This window comes from Panthera tigris, chromosome D4 (assembly GCF_018350195.1).
Source record: "Panthera tigris isolate Pti1 chromosome D4, P.tigris_Pti1_mat1.1, whole genome shotgun sequence".
NCBI lineage: Eukaryota > Metazoa > Chordata > Mammalia > Carnivora > Felidae > Panthera > Panthera tigris.
Window position 1 is genome coordinate 20,119,178 of NC_056672.1, and position 15,521 is coordinate 20,134,698.

Sequence of the window (15,521 nt, forward strand, 5' to 3'; positions counted from 1 at the left end):
GCTTTCAACTTTTTGGTTATTTCAATTATCGTATTATTGGAAATAGAAGTTACCTTTTTGCTTGGGTATACTTCACTGTCTGTCTCTATGCCCCAACTTTTCTTTCCTCTTCTGTGGTTCCTAAATTTAGGTGATGATTGAATGGGAACTGGTGAGTAAGCATTGCGGTGATTCTGTCAAGAGAATTTGCTGACTTTGGGTTATCCTGGTTTACGATATATTCCATTTACATTTCCTGATGAAAAATACCCCAGTTAACTCCACCTTTGCTGTATGTATTTAGTTTGTCCATTTATAGTATTTAACTGTGGAGGTGATGATCCATTGATGAAGGTCAACTAAGTATGTATGGGAAGGAGACAGGATGGCTCATTATCTTTTTAGTCTCAGGAGACCCCATAGCTGACACCTTTTTAGACCTGAAGCAGTGTTCATATTCTCCTCTCTCTATGATACCACTTACGGGAGAAATTGTGAGGAGTTTTACCAGCACAGTCTTTGGGGTCATATGAGCTTGACTCCTAAACTTTTCAAGTCCTAGTTTCTTTTTTACCTGCAGCTTTATTGAGGTGTAGTTGACAGATAAAATTGTATATATTCAAAGTATACAGTGTGATTGTATTGCACACATTGCAAAATATTTACTGTAATCAAATGAACACCTCATTCATCCACATTTACATTGTTTTGTGTGTGAGAATACTTAAGATCTAGTCTCTAGGCAACTTTCAATATGCAGTCAGCATTTTTAGTTACAGACACCAGTGGTGGACATTAGATCCTTAAAACTTCCTCTTGTTGCAACTGGAACTTTGTACTCTTTGACCAACCTGTTTCCATTTCTCCAACTCCTCAACCCTGGCAACCACCATTCTACTGTCTGTTTCTATGAGTTCACAAGTCCCAAATTCTTTATCAGCAAAAAGAGCGCAATAATACTATCTGTTGCATAATTGCCTGGAGATTCTTTTGAGGATTGAGGTGTGATGTCATGCTCACAAAGCACTAAGTCGATAGCCCAGTATATAGTACCTCTAGATCAACGTTAGCTATTATAATTCGGTGTGGTATTGATATCCCAAGTAATTGGTATGTTACAGAACATCGAATAACAGATTAGGTCACAATATCAAAAGCAACATTCCTTCTATGAAATAGAAGGCCTTCTGCACTCAGAACCCCATTGTGGCCCCTTGATGGTCAGCCAGCTTCTGGTCACAAGTCAGACTTTTATGTGCTAAGCCCTTCACTTGTTTCTCACTTGGATATTAGTAATGCTATATCTGGAGTGTGGGTAATATATCTTTAAAAGATTGCAGACTACTATTTATGCACAAGTGACCATGAAAAAAATTGCATTGTGTTGTAATAAAAGAACCCTCTCAACTAGAACTGAAGTGTCGTTTCCACAACACTGAAAGAGAGACTAAACAAAGCAAACTGGAAAAGCTGCTTGGTGTTGTGTGAGTAGTTCACATTGTTTTCCTTTTTTTATTGTACTGTTTTACCACTGGCAATCAGTGTGGGGCCTTCACTTATGAAAATATAGCTGTTGGCAGTTTAGGCTCAATTTCATTCTCAAGCTGTCATAAATGATCACATGGGAAGATAATACTTGATGGGAATTTTGTTTTCTTTCCCCCCTTTTCCCTTTTATTTTTCTTTGAGGCAACTTGTTAGAGAGGAGAGCAGATAAGATTGAGATCTATGGTATGGTGCAATGCTTGGAAAATACACATGCGTTCTCAGAAATTCTGTTCACACAGCAAAAAGATAAAGGCAGTGCCCTAATTGAATTAAAGCATTTCCCATCATTCCCACTTGTTTCCTACTATTATCTTCATAGATTCTTGAAGAAGAGCTAACATAACGAAATTTTGTTCAATATAGTACTTTGCTTGTGGCAGATCTGTGGTTTTCTCTGCCCATTTTCTAATAAACACTGAATTCATGCATTCTTGCCACAGATGTGTAACCTGAATTGAATGAAGACTTTAGACCTAAATTCTGGTTTATAGGGCACACAATTTAAAAGAGGAAGCAATCAGAAGTGTGTAGGATGTGGGACACTTGGAAGGAAAATTGGCCTGATCTCTTCAATAAGTCATTGTCATGAGAAGAATGTGGGAAAGAATAGAACCAACAAAACAAAACAAACAGGAAAAAAAAATGGTACTTCTTTGAACCCTGGTTCTATCAAACCACTGTTTTTGAAAACCTGTGGAAATTTAATGCATACTAGCTATTCGTTTTAATTAAATTCTTGTGGATTTTGGTGAATGTGCTAATGGTATTGTGATTATAGAGAAGTATTCTTACTGTTCTAAGGACTGCAAACTTAAGTACATAAGGGAGTAATGTCATCATATCTATTATTTACTTTATAAAATAACAAACAGCAAAGCAATACATGAAGCAAATATTGCAAACTGTAAAAAATGGTTAAATGTTGGCATTGAGCTTATAGGATTCATTATATGCTCTATTTTTCTGTAAGTTTGTAAACTTTCTCAATAAAAAAATCTTCATGGTACTATGCCTTTAAAAAACAAAGAGTGCTATTTATAATGTTTTCTGAGAAGAGAATTCATAATACATAAATACGGACTTATAGAAGTAGATTAAACACAGGTTGATGTAGGGATGAAGGTGTCCTCAAAGCAGTGTCAGATACTCCAATAAATATTTAGAGATACTTGCCTTTTATTTTTTAATTTTTATTTATTAAAAAAAATTTACGTATATTTATTTATTTTGAGAGAGAGAGCGTGAACGAGCACCCTAGCACAAGTGAGGGAGGGGCAGAGAGAAGAAGAGACAGAGTCCCAAGCAGCCTCTGCACTGATGATGCAGAGAGCCTGATGTGGGGCTCAAACTCACAAAGCATGAGATCATGATCTGATCCCTGATCAAGAGTTGGATGCTTAATGGACTGAGCCACCCAGGTGCCCCTGCCTTTTATTTTTAAGAGGACATGCAGTTTATGATGGGGATGCTGCTTTTTCTAGGTATAGGGACTAGGAAGATCAATTTAATATGCTCCTTGTAATAAAAGGAACTGTAGAGAATGTCAGACCATAAATTTGGTAGAGGGTGTCAGCCTGATGGAATGGGAAGAACCCAAGATTGGCCTCCCACATGGGCCTAAATTTGACTACTCTTATTTTACTAGCAGTGTGAACTTGAGCAAGTTTCTTAGGTGATCCTCCAGTGCCTCCTCTGCAAAATGGGGATGATGGAAACTTACTTTCCAGGGGATGTTAGTATGAAACAAGGTAACATACATAAAGAATTTAAGATGTGTGAAATACAACTCTGCAGTATTATGCTTAGACATTCATTAGAGGCAAGTGGAAGAGGAGTGATCAGGAACTCAGAACAGATGAGATTTAGCTGACCACTGAAGACGTGAAAATGGCAGCAGAGGGGGCATTCCAGATGCCCTGAAGTGATGGAGCCCATAATAGCAAGTGGTTCAGTTTAATTTCAGTATAAGGTTACTGGAATGGAATCATGGGAAAATAGCCTGGGACCTGATGATTTCAGCTTTTGATTGGTAGTTCAGAAAACGTGGACTTTAGGCACTGGGTGGTTTTGACAAGCTTTGACATAGAATTGTGCTGTGGAAAGATTGATCTCACAATTGGGTTCAGGTTGTTCCTGGCAAGTCTGAAGGCTGGGATGCCATTGCAGAGTCTTCCGATCTACTTAATTGTCATCCACCTTCTTTGTTACAGGACTCTGGTTTTGGGGAATGGTCATGCAACCACAGAAAAGGAAAAAAAAAAAGCAGCCGTATTTGCCACATATTATTTTGAAATAAAGGGTGGCATTGTTTAGTTTTGGCCAATGAAATAGAAGTTGAAGTCATAGGGTTGAGTCTTCCAAGAACGCTCTTTTAAGAGTAGGAGGTAGCTTTAGGCAATAGGGTTGCTGAAGGCCCTGAGAATATAGGTATGGAAAGCCAGCAATATCTTGGGCTTTCCCACACTGCCTGCTGTCGGCCCTGTTGTTACATGAGAGAAGAATAACTTCCAGTTTTTTTTCCCTGAGATGCTGAATATACGGCAAAGGTTTGTGTTCTGTGTAGCTGAATTCAATCTGCAACTGATGTAAGCACCAATTAGGAAGTTTTACAAGGTGAGTAGCAGATGAGAAGCTGTAGGGAGTTGGACTGTGGTAGGGTCAGCCTCAATAGAAATGGAAATGGATGTAGCCAGGAGACGCACACTGGGGATAGACAGGCATCATAAGACAGTTACCCATTGGATGTGTGGCCGGGGTGGGGGGAAAGGGAGGAATCCTGTATGACTTGAAAGTTTAAGCTTGGGTGATCAAGAAAATGGTAACATTATTGACAAACCAGAGATACCTGTAGGAAGAGAGAGCTTGAGTGGCAAGTGAATGAAAGTACATTTTAGATGAGTGAATTTGACTCCTGAAAGAAGAGCCCAGACAATCCAAGTGCTGAATCAGTAATACGGACTCTTAAGCCCTTAGATTGGTAGGAAGGAGAGATTGGAGTAAGGCAAGGGGTCTTACATTCCATTGCAGGGCTTCTTCTTCTTCTTTTTTTTTTTTTTAACACTTCCCATTATGAAGATGGACCATAACTATTGGTCAGGATTTTTAACCATGGGTTTAAACCACATCTGGGAAATATATAATCATTTTCTCTGGGGCACAATGTCTAGAAAAATGCTTTGCTTAGCTAAGGCATAGGTCTGCTCCGAGAGTAGAATATGGGCTAGGTGACCTCTGGATGTGCTTTATAGTTCTGTGATTCTATAATTATCTCAGGCTTCAAATCACTTTCTAGGGAACAGCAAATAATTCTTACTAATAAAACACAATTTGAAACTTGGAACTGAAATTACACATTTTCAATAAAGTGTTGTAATAAAGTTAGCGACTGGAGACTCCCCCTAGGAATAAAGAGCGAAATGTATTGGTTGGCCACTCGTGCAAGGCAGAGCTAAAGTCTACATTGATTCATCACGTGCAAGATGTGGATGCTCTATATAAGTTTTAAATATAAACCTGACAGTAAATGAAAGATCCAAAAGGACATTGTTATTTAACCGTGGAATCTGCAGTTAATATCAATAGGTGCTCTAAAGTCTAAATTCTGCATCAACCCCACTGAGAAACTTCTGCCTGATTCTAGTTCCTGCATTTAGTTCCTGTCTGAAACCTCTTTATTGGACAGTGGATGGAAATCCATCTCAGGGTTCTTTATAATTTTACCAACAATAAGAGAGCAGTGTTATTAGAAAAGGTAGCAAAGATATGGGGAGCTTTATACCAATAAAAGTTTATCCTAAATTCCCCCAGATTCAGAAGAGCAGTTATTTGGGCAATTTGGTTTTTCAGAGACTTCAGCACATGACAGAGAGCAATTATTAACATAAATTATTTATGGCGCAGTTAATTATTTTCTTAAGGATTCTATTTCCCACAGACATGTAGTGCTTATGAAGTGTAGGCTTATACATATATTAAAGTGCAGTGGTTTCTCGAGTGTCTTCAGGTAGTAGGTGTTCCTCCAAAAATCAGGCCAGGGTCAGATAAGTTTGAGATGTTCTGTAAACAAAACCTCTGTTTCTCTTTTGCAGTTCTTTTCAGTACCTTTACAAAGCTCCGTGACCCTCTCTCTCACCCCGTCCCACCCCCAAGGAAGAAATAGAAGCAGCATTTCCAACAGCATTCCAAAATCTTGGAATTATTTTAATGAGATTACTAGGGATCAAGTCCCATTGATGTTTTCTTTTTAAGGGAATACCAATTTTTTTCCCTCATGTTGGAAACTTGCCTCCCTAACCTCCCTCCTGTTTAAGCTGTAATAATGTCTTCGGTTCACATGGATCAAAGAAGCAAAAGAAGCCTGTCTGGAGACTGAAAAGAGCAGCACAAACACACAAGTTTGAGCGTGCCAGTACATGCACTAGATAGAGCAGGGAGGAATTTGGGGGAGGGGTGGAAGAGAGGGAGAGAGAGAGGGGCAAGAAGGAGCTCTGAAAGTGCTTTAAGTCCCTCTTTGCACTTTGTTCAGCTATAGCCTTTACTTTGTGGTGGATTCCTTTTCTCTTAAGGTTGAATTACTTCCTGTTCTCTCCAAAAGTGGTATAATGACTACAGTCACACAAGGGCAGAGTAAGACCTAGAAAATAAGTCACTTCACAATCAGCTCCGTGCCTTTTCAACTACACGACCTGTACAGGTTTTGAATCACACTTTAGAAATAGCTTGTAGTTAATATTTTTTAATATTAGGAAATGAAAAGAAATAATTTTTTCCATTGCAATTCTCTTAAAAGCTATTTATGTTTGCTTATCTATATCTGTATGCATTGCATTTAGTTTATGCAACATTTAATAGAGAAAAGGACAAAATATAACTAACACCTGTATCTACTATTTAAAATGAATAAATGATAGTGCTCATGATGTTTGCTTAAAATGTGTTCCTTTTTAGAGAAATAAACAATAGATAATTTTGTTTCTGACCCTCTGATCCAGTCCCTTTGAACTCTTCCTAGAGGCGAATCTAATATGAATTTCGCATCTTTCCAAATCATACTATTACGCTTTTATGGTTTAGGACTCTCTATTCAATACATATGTGTGCTTGAACAAAATGTATTTAAGCGGTATTTTATAATCCATAACACTCTGCAATAGTGTTTTTACATTTAACATTATGCTTGCATATGTATCCCCAATTTATTTTATTTTTATGAAGCAAGATTTAGCCTTATTTTGTAAACATTATCCTTTACTTGAGACAGGGCTTTGCCATGTTGTTGCGTGGTTGTGGTGTTTATCCTTTATGCCTGGATAAGCTCCCACTGAGTTGACATATGAGAGTTTGCTTTACTGTTCTCATGTGATGTAGGTAATTACCATATATTTTTGGTCATTATAAACGAGTGAGGAAAGAAGTAAGTAAATGATATAATTTAGGATATTTGAATGTGAAATTAAGAGAAAGCCTCATTAACCGTGGCTTAAGCCACTAGGATTATTTGCTGTTTACATAAACCAGGGCCTGTTAATGGCTACACAGCCGTGCTTGGGATCAGCATCAGCTTTCTTTGCAATTCTCTGCGTGCCTCATGTGTACAAGGTGACTGCCACTGCTTCAAATGTCACATCATCACAGGGCAGCCTCCAAGCCAGAGGGAATAGGGTGGGAGAAGAAAGGGCCTCTTTCTTTATGGTTCTCTTTTTCACCTTTCCCTAGGAGCTTCCAGTAGACTCCACTGTTTCGTAGCCAGAATCAGGTGATCTGTCTAAACAAGACTTAGCTCTGCAAACAACAGAATTATAGTGATTGACTTGGGCAGACATGATTCTGTTCTAGGACTAGGCACATCAACCCCCCTCCCCCACATACACACCATAGTAGATTTCACCTGGCAAACAGGGAGTGGAAATGGTGGTGTATTAGTCACGGTTCTCCAGAAGAACAGAACCAATGGGAGATAGATATCTATATACCTCTGTATTATCTATCTATATAATTTAGTATAAAGAACTGGCTCACTTGATTATGGATGTGGACAAGTCCCAAGGTCTGCAGGGTGAGTCAGCGAGCTGGAGACTCAGGAGAGCTGATGGTTTAGTTCTGACTCCAAAGGTCTCAGAACCAGAAAGGACAGTGGTGTCGTGCCATTCTGGAGACTGGCAGGTTTCTAACCCAGGAAGAGCTGATTTTTCAGTTCAAGTCTGAAGGCAAGGAAAAAAGCTGATGTCCTAGTATGAAGGCCATCAGGCAGGAGAATTCTCTCTTGCTAGGCTCAGGGTCAGCCTTTCTGTCTTACTCAGGCCTTCCACTAATTAGACAAGGCCCACCCACATTATGGAGGGCAATCTACTTAATCTACCAATTTAAATATTTTCTTATTAATTTTTTTTAATGTTTATTCATTTTTGAGAGAGAGCATGAGTTCAGGAGGAGCAGAGAGAGAGGGAGACACAGAATCCAAAGCAGGCTCCAGGTTCTGAGCTGTCAGCACAGAGCCTGACACGGGGCTCAAACTCATGAACTATGACACTATGACCTGGGGCAAAGTCGGATGCTTAACCGACTGAGCCACCCAGGCGCCCCTTAAATGTTAATCTTCTCCAAAAACACACTCACAGAAACTCCCAGAATAATGTTTGACCCAAGATATGGGCCCCCCATGGCCCAGTCAAGTTGATACATAAAATTAAGCATCACGGGTGGTTAGGTAGGGAGTGAACAGTGTCTGCTTGAGAAGTGAGGAATATCATTGTATAGCTTTTGGGTTTTTTTTAATAGCAGTATGTTTCAAATAATGGATTATTGACTTCAGTGGACCGGAAATATTTTTAACATTTTTGATATGTATTTTCCAAATGCTTTCTTAAAATACTTCTATAATTTGCAGTCTCTAGCAGTGCTTTAGAATATGTTTCCTGCATTAGTCTCAGCATTTAGGTATTTTTTAAAAAGAGCTCTGGAGGTTATTGGGTGTAAAGTATTACTAATTATTACTTTAATTTTCACTAAGCTTGATAAATAGGATAGATTTTTATCTTGTTTGTCTCATACTTGTATTTCCTTTATTATGCATCTCTCTAATGAACTCTTAGCAGCACTCAAACATTTTATAGGTACCTTATGTTTATTATATATAAGTATATAAGGTGTAAGAATATATATTTATCTCTCATATCTCTTTTCTGTGTCTCTCCATGAGCTCTCGCTTTCCTTTTTATTTAAATATTGTTACATTATTGGTACACAGGTGTTTTACTTTTCTTAATCTTATCTATTTTGACCTTTTCATTTATAATTTATCCTTTTATTTGAATCTTTGGTTATGATAAACACTTCCTTGTGGTTTAATTTTAATCTGCTTAGAACTTGGTGTGGAGTAAAGCATAGTTTTCTGAGTATTATTTATTAAATAAAGGTTCCCATTGTTTGTATATGCTTATTTTATGATTTATAAATTTTATGGACTGAATTGTGCAACCCTGCCCCTCCGAATATTGATGCCCTGACCCCCAAGGTGACTGTTCATGGAGATAGGTTCCATAGGGAGGTAATTAAAGTTAAATAAAATCAGGGTGGGGTCCTCATCTGATAGGATTGTATCCTTATAAGAAGAAGAAACACCATAGATCTTTCTATTTTTTCATACAGAGAAGAGGCCAGATGAGGATGCAGAGAGAAAGTGGCCATCTATAAGCTAGGAAGATGGGTCTCAATAGAAACCAACCTGACTGTACCTTGATTTTGGATTTCTAGCCCCCAGGACTGTGAGAAAATAAACTTCTGATGTAGAAGCCACCCAGTCTATGGTATTATTGTGTTATGGCAGCCCAAACAGACAAATACAACAACATTCTTAGATTTATTGGGATCTTTTCTTGAAAGCTATTGTTGCTTCTATTAATATATTCTAGTAACAGAAGTCTCAATTTATATAAATATATATGTATAAATATATAGTACTGTCCCAACAGATTTTTTTATTAAAATTTTTTTAAAATGTTTACTTATTTTTGAGATCGAGAGAGAGAGAGAGAGAGAGAGAAACAGAAACGGAAACAGAAACAGAGTGCAAGCAGGAGAGGTGCAGAGAGAGAGGGAAACACAGAATTTGAAGCAGGTTTCAGGCTCTGAGCTGTCAGCACAGAGCCTGACATGGGGCTCAAACTCACAAACTGTGAGATCATGACCTGAGTCAAAGTCAGAGGCTTAACCAACTGAGCCACCCAGCTGCCCCTCATCTAAACAAATTTTGATTATTCTGTTTTATATTTTGTAGTCTGCCCTTTACGTAATATTTTTTGGATATAAAATTATACTTTATTATTATTGTTTTGATGAGAGAGAGAGCATGAGTGGAGGAGAGGAACAGAGGGAGAGAGGGAGAGAGGGAGAGAGAGAGAGGGAGAATCTTAAGCAGGCTCCCTGCTGAGCTTGGAGCCAGATGTGGGACTTGATCCCATGACCCTGAGATCACGACCTGAACCGAAATCAAGAGTCAGATGCTCACCTGACTGAGCCACCCAGGCGCCCCCAAATTATACTTTAAATAAAATATGGTCTGTCAGTTGCTCTGAGTTTCTTGGTGGTACCTAGCACAAAGCCTCCTTTGAGAAGAGTTTATAAACTCGAGCTTCTTGGTTCATCTGCAGTGTTAGGGGCCCATATGGCTCAGCATGCCTTCTGTGGATTAGGAGCTACAAAATGTGAACAAGGGTGGTTGAGGAGAGAAGGTAGAATTCCTAGGGTCTCTCTGGGGGCAAATCTGGCTGAAATATGGAGGAGTTGGCATTTCCAATTATCATTCTAAATAAAGCTGAGGAGAAAACACAACTACTTAGCATTTGGATTCTACAAAACATTTAAATATTTTCTTACTGTAAATTGCACCTATGAGTACACTATTTGGATAAATATTTAAATTTTTTTTAAATGTTTATTTATTATTGAGAGACAGAGACTGAGCATGGGAGAGGCAGAGAGAGGAGGAGACACAGAATCCAAAGCAGGCTCCAGGCTTCGAGATGTCAGCACAGAGCCTGACGTCGGGCTTGATTGAACCCACAAACCACGAGATCATGATCTGAGCTGAAGTTGGACACTTAACTGACTAAGCCACCCAGGCGCCCCTGGATAAATATTTTAAACACCATTTTAGAAACATTAAAATGATTTAAAAAAATTTTTTTAATGTTTATTTACTTTTTGAGAGAGAGAGAGAGCAAGCGAGCGAGCAGGGGAGGGGCCGAGGGAGAGAGAGACACAGAATCCAAAGCAGCCTCCAGGCTCTGAGCTGTCAGCCCCGAGCCCGATGCGGGGCTCAAACCCACGAATCGTGAGATCATGACCTGAGCCGAAGTTGGACACTCAACTGACTGAGCCACTCAAGCACCCCTAAAAACAATTTTTAATATATTTTTAGCAATTACTTGAGTTCTTAATGCAAGGTTCTCTGGGAGATAAAACGTGAATTTAAAGTTGTCTTAAAAATTGTGTCTCATTTGTCCCTAGGATCAACTCTTTTGTCTGAATTGACTGAACAATCCAGCTGAACTGCATACTGATTTTATTTGCTTTTCAGTAGTTTTGATTGGTTACTCAGTTGATTTGTTGGCATTACGTAGATACAGCCCGAAATAAATTTCTTGTTCTGGAGGAGTAGAGCTTAGGCTGTTCATTACTATTTAGAAAGAAAGAGTTTCCAAAAGAACATGGAACGAATCAGTATTGATGAATTTCATTTTGCTTTAAATCACAAACTATGATAATGAAAAAACAAAGAAGCTTAGGCACAGTGGGAAGGTATGCCTCCAGTCTTGAATACTTCAGAGTGCCCCCTCACTATTCACAACTGTGAAATAGTCCAGAAGCCTTGGTTGCTAGTTGTGAGTCTTCGACAGGCGTGGTATATGTTATACTGAGGACATTTTTAGAAATAAGTCATTGTTTCAGTATTAGAATCAATGTCATCACTCTTTGGTCTTCCTCTTTCACCACACAAAGGACTCCTGGATGCTGCTTTTGGTCCAGACAAGGCTCAGCAGATCCCATTCTCAAATGTGGTATCTAGATCATCTAGATACTTCCATGTCCATAAAGACCCTTTTCACTAGGGCTGAGTAAACCTGGCTTAATTTTGGGGGGGTACTCCAAGGTAGCTTATGACTTGAGAGACAGTAAGTCCAAATATAGCAAATTAATGGGACAGAATGGAATTTTTTTGTTGGTCAGAGCTTAACTAAATTTAGTAGTGATCCCTTGAGGAAGGAAGAAAAAAAAAACCTAATTCAACACCCAATTATTTTTTAAAAAAGGATCTAAAGACATAGCAGGAAATTAGACCAGCCAGTTTGACATCAGTTAAGTCTCAGAAGCATTTTAAAAAGATCAAATGCTGGAACATTTAAAAAGCACAGCTTGATAACAGTCAATTAAGGTAGCCTCAGGATGTGGCCAGGAGATTTTAGTAATTTGTGTGTGTACAGCATGGGTGGAAAATCTGAAAGGCATTGCCATAAGAATCAAGAAAAACATAGTAAAAATCATAAAGCAGGATATGGCTATTTGACAGAGTTCCCCCCCTCTTTTGTTCCTTTTTACTTAATAACTGAAGCATGGAATCCTGGGGACCAAAAGAGCCTGGCAAATTGAATTAATAGTTTAGTAAACTTAGGTATAAGTGAATTCATTTTTTAAGTCCTTGGCAACTAAGTTTTGTGTTCCAACTGCTGTTATTTAGTGACACTAAGATTTTGGGGCAAAGGGGTCTGGTTGTGGTAGAATCATTTAGGGCAGTACTTTTCAGAGTGTGGTCCATGGGCTGATGCTATTCTATGAACTGTTATCTTCAGCAAGACAAGTACAGAAATTGAGAATATTTAGAAACTCTTATAGTGGAGTGACCAAGTACTTTCCTAAAAACATGGAGTTGAATTTTATATATCTTTGCTTTTTTAAAAAAAGGCAGTCTTAGCAATTAATTTTATTGTGTTTTGTAAAATTATAGGTCTGTGCCTTGTTGAAATAAAAAAAAAAATCCCTTCCCCACAAATAGTTTGAGAAGCACTGATAAAGACATTTTTTATTTATTTAAAAAAATTTTTTTTCAACGTTTTTAATTTATTTTTGGGACAGAGAGAGACAGAGCATGAATGGGGGAGGGGCAGAGAGAGAGGGAGACACAGAATCGGAAACAGGCTCCAGGCTCCGAGCCATCAGCCCAGAGCCCGACGCGGGGCTTGAACTCACAGACCGCGAGATGGTGACCTGGCTGAAGTCGGACGCTCAACCGACTGCGCCACCCAGGCGCCCCTGATAAAGACATTTTTTAAAGAAATGGTATTTAATGTGTGATGTATACCATGTTATTAGAAAATACCAACCTGTTTTTCCTGTAGTGAAAGAAATCCAATCATAATTACCTCAAATACATTTGTAAGTGGCTTTCAAAAATAGGTATTTGAAGAAATTCATTGGGTTAAAAGATTACAGGATCTCAGAGAAGTCTTTTGTTGTGAGCTACAGCTAAGGCTACAGTGTGAGTGGAAAGGTAGACTGGATTACTGTTCCAGTTAATTCTTCAGGCCTTTCCTGTGTCAGAAATTTATGTGTCCTTTGCCATGTGATTTTGCATTTCCTGCAATTGTAGGTCAAGTAAGTATCTTACTCGGCTGTATTGACACTGGGTTTCACTAAGTCACTTGGCTAGTGGAATGTGAGCAGAAGTGCTAGGGTACCCAGGTTCTGAGACAAAGCCCTGAAAGGCATCGTATATTTCTTGTGGCTCTCTGGTGTGACCGTCTTGGTAAGGTCATGACGTCAGCTATGAACGTGGGTCCTGGAATGAGACAGATCAAAGGTAAACCTGACCCAAGGCTTAGAGTCAAGCGAGCCACACTGCAGCCTGAGGTGGAGGCGTCCCTACCTACAGGCTAGAAAAGTGACTGCTGATTGGATGCCACATGATTTTGAGGTGTTGTTTTTTTTTTTTTGTTTGTTTGTTTTTTAACATAGCGTCATTGCAGGAAGAGCTGGCCGGCACAGTTGGATTATGATACTTTCCACAGTCACCCAATGGCATTCAGTTTTCCTTTCCAGCCTGGAAACCTCTTCTGCGTGCCGTTCTCACAAATTCTACTACCTATTTGACATTTGAACTTAATATCACTAATGGGCAACTCAAATGTAACTGTATTCAACCCTGAACTCTTGATTTTCCTCCGACTACAGCCTACTCCACGTCTTGGTAAATGGCAGCTCGCTTTTGTCTGTTACTCAGACCAAGGCCTTTGGAGTCATCTTTGAATAGTTTTTTTTTTTTTTTCCTCCATATCCCACATCTAGTGGGATGTGAAATACATTGAAGTGCATCCTTTTGTTTTTAAATTTTTTTAGTGTTTATTTATTTTGAGAGAGAGAGCATGCACGAGTGAGCAGGGGAGGGGCAGAGAGAGAGAGGGAGACACAGAACTCAAAGCAGGTTCTAGGCTCCTGGCTCCACACTGTCAACACAGAGCCCGATATGGGGCTCGAACTCACAGACTGTGAGATCATGACCTGAGCTGAAGTTGGATGCTTAACAGACTGACACATGCAGGCACCCCCAAGTACATCCTTAATCTAACCATTTCTCATCTCCTCCCCTACGGGCTCCCTAAGAAACACTCCTTAGCTACTCTTTTTTTTTAATTCCACTTTTTAAAAAAATATTTTTCAATGTTTTTTTATTTTGAGAGAGAGAGAGAGAGAGAGAGAGAGAGAGAGAGAGAGAGAGAGTGGCATGATCAGGGGAGGGGCAGAGAGAGAGAGGGAGACATAGAATCCAAAGCAGCCTCCAGACTCTGAACTGTCAGCACAGAGCCTGATGCAGGGCTCTAACCCATGAGTGAGATCATGACCTGAGCCGAAGTTAGACGCCCAGCCGACTGAGCCACCCGGGTGCCCCTTTTTTATTCCATTCTTAGTTCTGAGATCTGTCCACGTACCAGGCTGGTTAGCCTTTAAAATAGATGTCACATCATCTGACTCTTCTTCCTCAAGCCCTCTGTTGCCTTCTCAACTCACTCTGAGTTCCTTGTGAAGGCACTGTCATGGCCTAAGTGGCCATACTTGTCCTAGACCAACTGTCTCTCGCGTCTCCTTCCCTGTTGCTTGCTCCCCTGTTGGTGTACGTTAGCCACCTGGTCTACCTGCTTTCCATATGTACCCTAAGTATGTTTCTGCTGCAGAATCTCTCCTTGGAATGGTCTCTTCCAGGTATCTGCACGCTTTGCTTCCTTATTCCCTTTGGGAATCTGATTGCATGCCACTTTACTTGGCCCCATCTGGAATAACTCCTTCTCCACTGCTTCCTGTCCTGTGCTTTGAACTTGCCCTTGATCTTATCGCCCACCATCTGCCAGGTTACATACTTAACGCATTTATTATCTACTTCCACTCACTAGGAAGGGAAGCTCTCTGAAAATCCAGCACTGTCCTTTCCGTGGCTGGATTGCCAGCATTAAGAGTGGCATTTTGGCACTCAGAGAGCACATAGAGAGATGATATTAAATATCCATTGGTGAAAGCATGAGTTCAATGCTTTTGGAAAGAATATGGCCATGTTAAACCTTGAGTATTTTAAGTGCGAGTCAGGGACTCAAATGCTGCCTGATGATAATAAAAAGTAAAAAAGCTCAACTTGTGTTCTGAAAAGAAGTTGATGTTGACCAGATAGGAAAATCTTTTGGTCATGGATTTTAAAGAACAAAAGCACGTGGTTAAAATTAATATGGGGGACGTTTTAATTTTAGCATTGAAGATAGGAAAGTAAGTTACATTCAGGGTTTTTAATTTGTATGGAATATTCTATAAGGATTTTCGGTCCATATTTGAGCAAGTTTGGTTGCAGATCTTGCCCAAAGATAGAATTTAAGAAAGAATCAGGGAATATTAGAACTGTTTTTATTTTAGGGGGGAAAATAACACCTCTCCCTGAAAACTTTAAGGAACTATGGGAA

At 39.3% G+C, this 15,521-nt stretch overlaps 1 long non-coding RNA gene across 1 annotated transcript in view; it reads left to right on the forward strand.

Moving 5' to 3' along the window:
• The first annotated feature begins 1,244 nt into the window (after positions 1 to 1,244).
• The window catches only part of LOC122233161, a 205,785-nt gene continuing 191,508 nt past the window's right edge, over positions 1,245 to 15,521 (forward strand). The window contains exon 1 of the long non-coding RNA XR_006210642.1: positions 1,245 to 1,463. This is a non-coding gene — a long non-coding RNA (uncharacterized LOC122233161). The remainder of the gene's footprint in view (positions 1,464 to 15,521) is intronic.